Raw genomic sequence first — 10,629 nt, forward strand, 5'->3', positions numbered from 1 at the left:
ACCTCAGACAACTTACGCTGCCCTTCACTTTCATTTCGCGCTGGGGTTTCCACACCCTAACACTTGCACACATGTTAGACTCCTTGGTCCGTGTTTCAAGACGGGTCAAATCGCTCCATTTCGTCAACGTCCCGAACGGCAACAAGTTAAAACCCACATCAATCCACACACAACCACACACGCATAGCAAGCTATCCGCACACGGCGCACACAGAGACACAGGCCCACTCAAAAACACGTTGTAGGCACCTCAGTCCCAACCGCGACTACTCGTCCACCAAGATATAATAGACAAACGCAAGCGTAAGCCCTACCTCCTCGGCGGCCATTTCCCGCAGCATACGAACTGACCTTGACGTCCCACCGCAGCACAGGGCACCAGCAAGCACACACAGCACACACGCCGAGCGCAGCCAAAAAAGCCGCTGCCACAGCACACGCACGCACACACTCGCCAATGAAATATACAGACGTGGGTAGCAAAACTCCACGGTCGCCGTCGACGACGACGTCGCTTCAAGCGACTCGGAGTCCAGTGCCTGAACTCCTCCGACAAGGCCGGTGGAAGAGTGTTATCGCATCTTCGATGGCGAGACCGGCTTACTCGTCAAGGCATCTGGTGTCCACTTGGAGCCGTTGCCAGAGGTTGTAGAGATACTGAACCTCGAGGAAATATCGGTCGAGTCTTTCCTGGCCAACCTCAAGGCTGGAAAGGTTGCCGAAATGGTGCTCCTGAGACCTGAGACCACTCGGCAGGAGCTGAACTCTTCCTCTGTTTTGGACGAGAGCGTCCTGGAAGACCTGAACAAGCAGCATCAGACGCGCTTGAATTCTGAGATCCTTAAGAATCCCCAAGGATCCGGTGTATCCTTTGGTGACGGAGTATGCGGACGTGGTGAACAAACACCCACGGACCCAAAATCAACCAGATCGAGGCGTACGGCATTAGATTGATCTCGTGCCAGGCACAAAGTATTGTGTCACGAGGTAATGGCCTCTTCCGCGCGAACAGTGCGAGGTCATTGATGCCTTCTTCGCTGCGATAGCGAAGGCATGCATGGTGCGGGAGTCGAAGTCCCCGCACTCGACGCCAGCTTTCTGCGTTCGGAACCCGAACGGAAAGTGCCGTCTAGTTCATGCTTATAACAAACTGAACAGCGCGATGGTGCCGGCCCAAACACCAATCCCACGAAAGGACGTGCTGTTAGACAACATGGCAGGAAGCGTACAGTAAAGTGCGCTGGATTTGGTAGACGGATACTACCAGATCTTGATGCGCGAGAGCGACATCCCACTCACCGCGGTGGGCACTCCAAGCGGCATGCTTTGGGAGTGGCTCGTCATGCCGCAGGGCTTGTCTAACACCCTGGCGACATTCAATAGCCTCGTGACGCAATTGTTCATGCCACTGCGCGCCTTCGTACAGACGTACTTCGACGACATATTCGTCCATAGCAGTGCCGAGGGACGCAAGACGGCCATGGAGGTGCATCTGGGCACCTCCGTCGAGTGTTGGACGTGATGCGAGCGAGCAGGCTCTACGTCAACATCGACAAATGCGTCTTCGCGTCATCAGAGATTAAGGTTCTTGGTTGCTTCGTAAGCAACGTGGGCGTTCGGGCTGACCCAGACAAGGTCAGGGCCATAGCAGCATGGCCCAACGCCCCGATTCCAGAAGGATCTTCGAAAAAGGTTGGGCTTGGTCAACTACCTTCCCAAGTACAAAGCAGGGTATGCGGGCTTGACTAAGCCCTTGTCGGGCCTCCTTCAGAAGGACGTCGACTGGCACTGGGAGCAAGAGCATTGAAATGCCTTTGACAGCATCAAGGCCAGTCTACAAGAGGCCCCTGTCCTGGCCCTGCCGGACGAGACGAAGCCGTTTAGCGTCGTCTGCGATGCGTCCAATTACGCCATCGGGTGTGCACTGCTGCAGGCCAACACGGCTGGACATGAATGAGTCATCTCGTTCCAGTCCAGGCTGCTCAACGCCGCCGAACGGAGCTACCCTGTCCACGACAAGGAGCCCCCTGGCAATGAAGTATGCCCTTGTGAAGTTTCGGGTTCACCTTCTGGGCTCCCGGCCCTTCGTGATCTACACAGACCACGCATCCTTGAGGACGGCGACAAATTCGCCTCACCTCTCCCAAAGGATGGCGAGGTGGCTGTCCTTCTTCGCGGAGTACAGCTTCCGCGTCGAGTACAAGCCGGGCAAACTCAACGTGATTGCGGACGCCCTCTATCGGCGTCCTGACTACAAGTTGGTTCACATCACACGGGTGACAACGGATCTATATGAGCGGATATGCATGGCGTATCGAGACGATGAGGCTGTCGCGCCTATCGTCAAGTTCCTCACGGCAGGAACGAGCGCCAAGTCCGAGTTGCTCTCGTCGCGACAGCGCTCACGGCTCCACCGATATGAGTTGAGGGATGGCCTCCTCTATTACAGGGTGGAACCCTATGAACCTCCACGGGTGGTCGTACCCAACGACGAGGATTTGAAGTTCGATATCCTCGCGGAGGCGCACAATGCGCCCTCCAGCCGCCACTTGGGTCGCGATAAGACCTTCCGGTCAGTCTCTCAGGCCTACAGGTGGGCCCACATGTATAAGTGGGTGGCACGATACGTGAAGACATTTGAAGCATGTCAGCGGGTCAAACCCGCAGGGCCCTCTTCGGCTCCACTACAAAGCCGGCCCGTACCGGCTGACTGTTGGAAGTTGATGAGTCTTGACTTCATCTTTGGGCTTCCCGCCGACGGACACGGCAACACCATAATTTTGGTGTTCGTGTGTCGGCTGAGCAAGATGGTACATCTTGCTCCGGTTCCTGTCACTGTTACGCGCAAACAAACCGCAAGGTTGTTCGTCGATGGCGTGTTTGCTATCACAGTCTCCCGGAGACGATTGTCTCGATCCGAGGCACTCGTGGCCTCGTCTGATACTGTGGTACCCACACAGGAAGCGTGCTCAACACCTTTCTCTTCAGTTAAGGTCTGGGCGACCGCATGTGACACTATGTTACCCACACAGGAAGCCTATTCGACGTCTTCCTCTTCAGCTAAGGTCCGGGCGACCGTGTGTGGAACTCTGTTACCCACCCGGAACACGCTATCGTCAAAGCTCGTGACAGCTGCAGCTGTCTGCGGAATTAAGTTACCCGCTTGTGGACCTAAGTTACTCACTTGGCCAGCGCCTCCTCTGGGCGCTGCCACCATCAAAACATCCTTGGAGTCGTCATATACGTCGACGACTCCCAAGCGTCTGCCGGACGCTTTGGTCCCCGGGTAACCCTTGCGGGCGCCCCGGGTCCTGACAGAGGTGGGAACATGCCTCACCAATGCTCTGTCGGGCTGCGCAGGGCGACTGGCACCGATTGCCTTGCCTCGCCAGCCGATCCAGGGCTCGTGCTTCTCAGCCAGAGCATGCCCAGGATCATATCATATGGATTTATGTCGAGAACAGTGAGCTCTTCGAGGCTGTCAAAGTCTTCAAGCTTGACGGCCAGATCCACTTTGGACGTTGGGGACAGTGACGACCTTCTCGTCAGCCAGTCACTCTGATACTGTCCCGTTGCCCTTGCTTTCTCTCAAAACATCGGACAACTTGTTGCTATTACGAGCAACTGTCTGGCGGCGTGCGAAATTCTTCGATGCCCCAGAATCGATCAAGATTCTAAAGGGATGATCGTATCCCCGTACACATCCGTGTATTACGAGCAACCCGCCGCTGCTCTTCACCGATTCGAGGGTGCGAATACTCTCAGGGGCTAAGTACCCGTGGTACGCGCCACCCGCGCACCCATCAAGAAGACTTAGCTCTTCCCCAGTAGGGCGCCCCGCCACTACTGGTTTCCGGCGCTCCCCTGTCCCCGAGATCCTGGCTTCTACCAGCGACTCTTTAGGACGGGCTTGGCGAAAGACCGTCTGCGGAGTCTTTCCGCGGGACAGTCGCACTTGAAGTGGTCCATCTTCCCGCAGCCGAAGCAGCGGATGTCACGCTGTTCGGCGGACCCGAGTTCCAATGGGAACTGGTCTGTTGGGGCTCGTTCGATCGGGAGTCAACAAGGAACTCCCAGGCCACGCCGAGGCCGGCGTACGCACCTGGCGATGGCTGTACGCTTCCTGAAGAGCCACTTGAATCGCCTCTTCAAGGGTGTTTGACTGCACCCGGAGCAGCTGAGTGCGTGCGGGTCCCACTCAAAGGCCGTCCATGAACACAGTCATCTTGATGCGTTTGTTGAGTGGGTTTACCACTAGGGACGCCCGTATCTCTTGCACGTACTCGTGCAGCTCATGCCCCCCTTGCTTGCACGAGAGGAAGCGCGAGCGTTGGCGGTACTCGTAGTCTGCCGGGAGGAACGCGGCTCGGAGCTGCTCACACAGCTGAGCCCAGGATGTGAAACATCCAGTAGATGTTGCCTCTCGTGTGTACACCCAACACTTAGCACAGCCGCTAAGGTTGGGGAGTGCAAAAGCAACACGAAGTTGCTCGGTCGAGATCAGAGCCGCGTCCATCGCGAGCTCTACTTCTCGGACCCAGAAGTGAAGGCTCTCACCTTCCTTCCCTTCATACGGCTTAAACTTCAGCCGTATTGGCTTCGGGTGAGGTGGATTCGCTTCCACCGCCGGAGCCTGCAGGTTCTCCCGCACATGCGCGATGAGCCCCTGCTCGTAAGCGTCAAACGCATTGACGCGCTCGAGCTGCGCGGCCGGTGTTGACACCACCAGGCTCTGCAGGGCCTCCATCTCGAAGATACCTGCCATCTTCTGAACCAACTCGAACTGTGAGCCGTTCGGATTGATAATGTTGTTCATATCCAAGGCAACAAATCTTAGAGAGGTTCAGGTAGTCTACCAGCTTTGGCGTGGATTGATTGCGAGTGCTATCAAAGGTAACGGGGTCACACAGCACCTTGCACTAGAGGAAGTTGGCTTTTGAGAGTTTACAAACTCTCAGTGAACGGCAGCTCACAGGTCCCTTTTTACTTAAAGGGAGCGAGGTGACCAAAAAAACAATTTAAGGTAGGCTGTAAACTGAGTATATTTATAGGTAGGCTAAGCTTGAGTTAAATATAAAAACTATAAGTCACCTATAGAAAAGCAATGCCATCAGCATATGGCTGGCTTTGGACGATCTTGGTATCTTGTATAAGCGTCGTGCTCAACGCCCATTCATTCGCATAGAGCGCGACATGAACTTCTTTCGACCGATCGAAGTGCCTGAGGATGGGTGCATGTGAAACACTCGCCTTCAATTTCTCGACGGAACGACGTGCCACAGAAAGGCCACCTTCAGCGACAAAGTCTTCATCCTTCAGCTGGACAGCGCCGCACGGTAGACAGCAAAGTCTTGGATAAAGCGGATGTAATAATTAGCCACTCCAAGGAGCGACTGCATGCCCCGCTTGCTCGTTGAAAACGAAAGATCGGTGATGACCGCAAACTCACAGTGCAAATCCTGCCAGCAATCAGTTCAGCGTCGCCAGACAGCTGTCGAAAACCTCGCCGCCAAAGCAAATATCATCCACAAACGACCGTCGACCAAACACGAGTACCAGCGACGATTCGGCTGGCTCCCCAGTCGTAAACATGTCAGCGACGGGACTGTTGATGAGCTGTAATACGGGCTCGGGCTCCACCGGTGCTTCGCGGTCTGCCGCGAACTTCGTTTGGAGCGAACCATCGGTGCCTACCCCACGACGTTCCTTGACCTGTTCTTCAGCTAAACGCATCGTGTCCGAGTATTCAAACCAACCTCCGTTTGGCTGAACAAACCCCCAGAACGCGTTATCAATCATGCGTTGATATCGCTGCAAGCTGGCCGTTACTTGTCGCGTACGCGTCACGTAGATGGAAAATACACTCACTTATTTGGACATAAGCTAAATCATGGTATATGAACCATCAACGCTCACGCAGCGTATTTTACTAATGCGCGCTCACAAATTAAAACTACAGTATTGAATGTGCACTACGCGCGACGAATGAGTTGTTGTCTACATAGACACGAGTTATGTGCGACAGTGCAGACCTTACAGGTGGGTGTAACAAGTCGATGTGGCGGTACTGTACTTTAGTGTGGTGTAGTGATTTCTCCAGAGTTGCGGATCATCACCCTTCGACATAGACGCGGCACCGCCCAAGATTTTCAAGCGACGAGTCCTCGGTCACGTGATGTACCGTGACTCCAAGGTGCAAGAGCCTCGACGGCGTCACTACCGAATACTCAGCGAATATTGGATACGGTCCAGATGTCACTTAAAATCCAGGATGTCCTTATTATAAATAATGGGCTGACCGGATTCGCATTCAGCAGCCAAGAACTGGCCATCTACGGTACGAAACCTCGGTGGCGGTTGGGATGAGTTCGCGGAAGGCCTCGCAACCCTTTGAAGGCACGTTCACCGTCTGGGACAGGGTGCGAGCTGTTAAAGATGCTTTTGCGACGGTGCAGACGATGCTTGGTGTGCAAGAAGATCCATAACGGATCATTGTTCACTTTTTATTTGTAAACATGATTAGGACTTCTTACTAGGAATAGGCCCGACATAAATACAGAACAGAATTTCCACTCAAGCACACAGAGCGACGTCCGGCTTCAAGGTAAGCGTCTGGTCAAGTTTATTTTAGTGTGTTATGCCTATCGGTGAGCTCAAAGCTCTGTAGCGAGGGTTCATCCGGCAAGTCCAAGAGACTGTGTGTTTTGGCCGATTACTATCGGGTGGTTAACGTGACGGCTTATTGTTGCCTATTTGCACGGCTGGCAGCGCTTGTATTGCATCCCTTTTATTCTTCCAACCGAATGTTAAACACTCGGTGCTCTCGTAACAGGCTTACCCGTGCCTGGTACCCTTCCGCTGCTGGGACCACGAGGATTTATAACACCTATTAGTTTTGCTCGTACTAGTAGCGTGCTCTTATTTTTACTGGTTGGCCTATATAAGTAGTTTACAAGGTCCAGTCTGTCCCGGTGTAAGGGCGGAACTGGGGTCTTCAGGTCTACCCGAAAGATCGATTGCTATTCTAGCAGACGTATTGTTGTCGGAACGTCCTAACTACATTTGTAGCTAGAGTTCACGGGGGAATTCCATTACCACAACTGGTGTCGCGACCCGGGAACAGAGGGTGGCCATTGTGAGCTGTTTGTATGGCCTTCTAGTTAGCGATGAACCAAGAGAAGAAGAAAAAGAGCAACAAGAAAACAAGAAATATGGCGAAATAACAACCGACGGTACCAGCTACGCCTGCCAAGTCTGGTGGGGCTCGCAACAAGGGTTCAAGTTCGGACGTGTCGGCTGCACGCTTTGCAGCCGCCACCAAGCTTTTGCTGAGCTTCGAAACCAAGGCGGACGACGTTCCTGACGCCCATGATTATGACGGCTACGAAGTCAAGACGCCGCGACACCTGGAGACAGCCACGCTATCATCAGGGCTGAGTAGAGCGACCAGGTCCCTTTCGAGGAACCTCGTCGACGAGCTATATGACCTTGCGGGACCAGAACCGATCTATAAAGAATACGACGATGGGACGAGGGTTCTAAGCCTTCGGTGGCGAGTTCAAAGCATTAAGCATTGCTGAAAGCACCTCGCCCGCCTATCAACGCTGACACGCCAGCCGCCAGGTGCGTCTTCGGCCGCGTACAAGCGCTGATGCAGACTGATGATTGGATGCAGCTGTTCAAGCCCATCCACAAGCGCCAGGCCGACTGACCCGCGCGTGCGCAATTACTTCGATACCCAGTCAACTTGGTTTCGACTAGCCAAGTTGCCGAGGATTCAGTCTCGCTACTACTGTCGCTGGGCTTTGAGAACGAGACTTATCAATCGACGATGTCGCTCCAAGATTGGCGACCTCATGAGGCCGGAGCTGCTCTCTAGAAATGGAAGAAGAAGCTTCGGAAGGCATTTGGCGCTGTTGACATCAGCGCTGAAAAGCAGCCTGTGAGTCGACCGACCGTTCATGATGAAGATCCGTTCACGAATCCGCTGCCGCTGCCACCCCAACGACTCGACCATACGCCTCCGACCAAGCGTGGAGTTGATCGTGGTGCCTTTGGTACTATCGAAGCTTCACCGTACTTTCAAGACTCACACACGGTTATGCCACGTTCGGAGAGCCGTATGCAACGCGTGTACGCTGGTAACGAGGGTTCATTCGGTCACCGGGGCGGTGCACGAGCTTCCAAAAGTGTCGCCCGACGTCGTCAGGCTGACAGCGATGGTTCGTCAAGTGACGATGACATTTTGGTGCGTACATTCGACGAAGAAGATTCTCAAGTCGGGTTAATGCGTCAGATGAATGAGCTGGCAACGCTTAACGACGTGGACCCGACACCGAGGACTGAAATGGCATCATACCGACCATTGGATCGCATTAAGCCGTTCTCAGGCTCTCGCAACAAGAGCGATAACTTTATGCAGTGGCTCCGCGGGTTCGTCTACGAAATGACTGGAACGCATACAGATGCTGCCAAATGGTGCATTTCATTTTAGCTAAGTCTCCGGGACGAAGCCATTCATTGGTTCCGTTAATCTCCGAAGAAGACGAAGCGCAAGTGGAAGCTGCTGAGTGATGCGTTCATCCGCTACTATTGCTCGTAGTTCACGCAGCCGGCACTATCCCGTTACTACTCTGCAAAGCGGGAACGTAAGGGAACATCTGTGCGACTACATAAACAGACTGAATGACTACGCTCGGAACGCCCGTCTACACTTTGAGAAGAGTAGCTGCGACGCGAAATAACACGTACAGCAGTTCCTGGCAGCGTGCGATGATGACAAGTTGGCGGAGAGTCTCGACCACACTCGAGTCACCGACATTCACGAGCTCGAAGAGATCATTGAAGATGTTTATAAGGGCAAGGAGCGAATGGCTAAGCGTAACAGTATCGACACTCCAAGAGTCGAGATGCACGACGCGACGATGCGTACGCCCGCAACAACCGACGTGATGACCGTCGCCGCGATGACAACCGCAACAAACCGAGAGTGACGCTCATAGAAGCCACGGCGGGTGACCTACTAGCTGAATTGGAGGATCGTGAAGCTGCCCAGGGGGGGCACCGAGTATTTAAATGAAGATCAGAACGCTTATAACGATGTTCAAGCCGAGTATGACGACTTTCAGCCCGAAAATACGGATAGTGACTTCTCATTGGACGAAAATGACCGATACCCCGCCGCGGCTAGCAAATATGAGCGCTGTGCAGCCGCTGAAGGCGCCTACGCACGCTCAGAAAACCGTCAGACGCGTGGGAACACGCCTGATCGCGAGAATGATTTCAATCAAGATCGTCGGGGTGGTGACCGTGGGTTCAATCAGGACCAACGCGGTCGGCGCGTCTTCAACCGCGACAACAGACGGCCACAGTATGGACCATGCGCGGTGTGCGGTGGTAAGAGTCACTCCTCCCACCACTGCAACAAGCGATGCAGGTTTTACAAGCAACGCCACGATGCTGAACAGTGCGAGCTTTCCCGCAACTTCCAAGACCTTGCCAAATTCGTGCGTACCAAAGACACGAAGAAGGATTTTCCACCAGAGCTCAAGCCCGTCGTTCAGGAACGCCATTTAAACTAGGCAACCCGTCAACTACAACTGGGTTGGTCTCTATCGGGCTGCCACAGTTAGTCGAGCCTTCAATGGTAGTAGAGTGTATCTTTGATTTCATGGGGCAGAGTGAATGGCCTGATAATTATGTAACAAGTGCGAACGCGACGGAAAATGAAAAGGAGAGGAGTAGAATCCTCGGTGGAGGAGCTGGAGAGAGTGTGGAGTGTGATGATGCCGATGAGGGCACCAGCGAGGGCTCCTTCGGAGTAGTTTCGAGTGCTGCGCGAGACGGATCCAAGGGTCACTTTAAGATGATGAAGTTGAACCCTGTCTAGAGACAGGGGTGGTGGTCGGCTAAGAAATTCGACCGAAGGATCAGAATCAGAGCTCTGGTGCAAGGCGCAGTAAACGACAAGCGGACGAGGATTATCCTCGACACGGAAGCTAACTTTAGTGTGATCACTGACACCTTTGCCAAGAAGTTGCGGCTCCGAGATGTACCTGATCACGGAAACCGTATTGACATTCAAGGAATTAGCGAAGGCAAGGTGTCTACGACGCGACGAGCGTGCGTTAAGATTACGCTCGGATTGGAGAAAGGGTACGAATTCGAGATGTGGGTCATGGCGCATAGAGCAGGCGTCGATGTGGTACTCGGAACCGACGTTATGACCCCAGCTGGGATTCGGATGGACCTGTTTCACGGCGCGGCGCAATTGCCGCACGAAGGCCAAATTCCATAAGAAGCGTCAAATCAGGCTGGAAGAACACGTACTGTGGGTTCGTCGAACGGACAAGTTAATCCCGTCAGTGGCGAGGTTTCGACGTGGACGGCCTCAAAGTATTCGGGTGACCAATGTATATGACCAAACGGTGTACCTACCAGCACACGACTCGATTGCGATGTGGATACCAGATGGGGATTTGCCGCGAGGTGGCGGCTATGTGCGTCTGGACTCCCAGAAGTACCAAAATTGGCAAGTGCTGGCCTATGAAGGCTGCAGAGACCGCAAGCTGTTTCAGCGGGAGTGCGAGATCTGTCGTCGAAGCAACCGTAGGAACAGTGTCGGCGGGC

At 53.9% G+C, this 10,629-nt stretch overlaps 1 non-coding gene across 1 annotated transcript; it reads right to left on the minus strand.

Moving 5' to 3' along the window:
- On the minus strand, positions 1–468 carry PITG_33453 (the record flags this gene model as incomplete). The annotated part of the gene is made up of 1 exon (XR_009934847.1): positions 1–468. It is a non-coding gene; the product is annotated as a 28S ribosomal RNA (ribosomal RNA).
- Between the last annotated feature and the right edge of the window lie 10,161 nt (positions 469–10,629).

The sequence above is a fragment of the Phytophthora infestans genome, genomic scaffold, assembly GCF_000142945.1.
Source record: "Phytophthora infestans T30-4 supercont1.104 genomic scaffold, whole genome shotgun sequence".
Classification (NCBI taxonomy): Eukaryota; Oomycota; class Peronosporomycetes; order Peronosporales; family Peronosporaceae; genus Phytophthora; species Phytophthora infestans.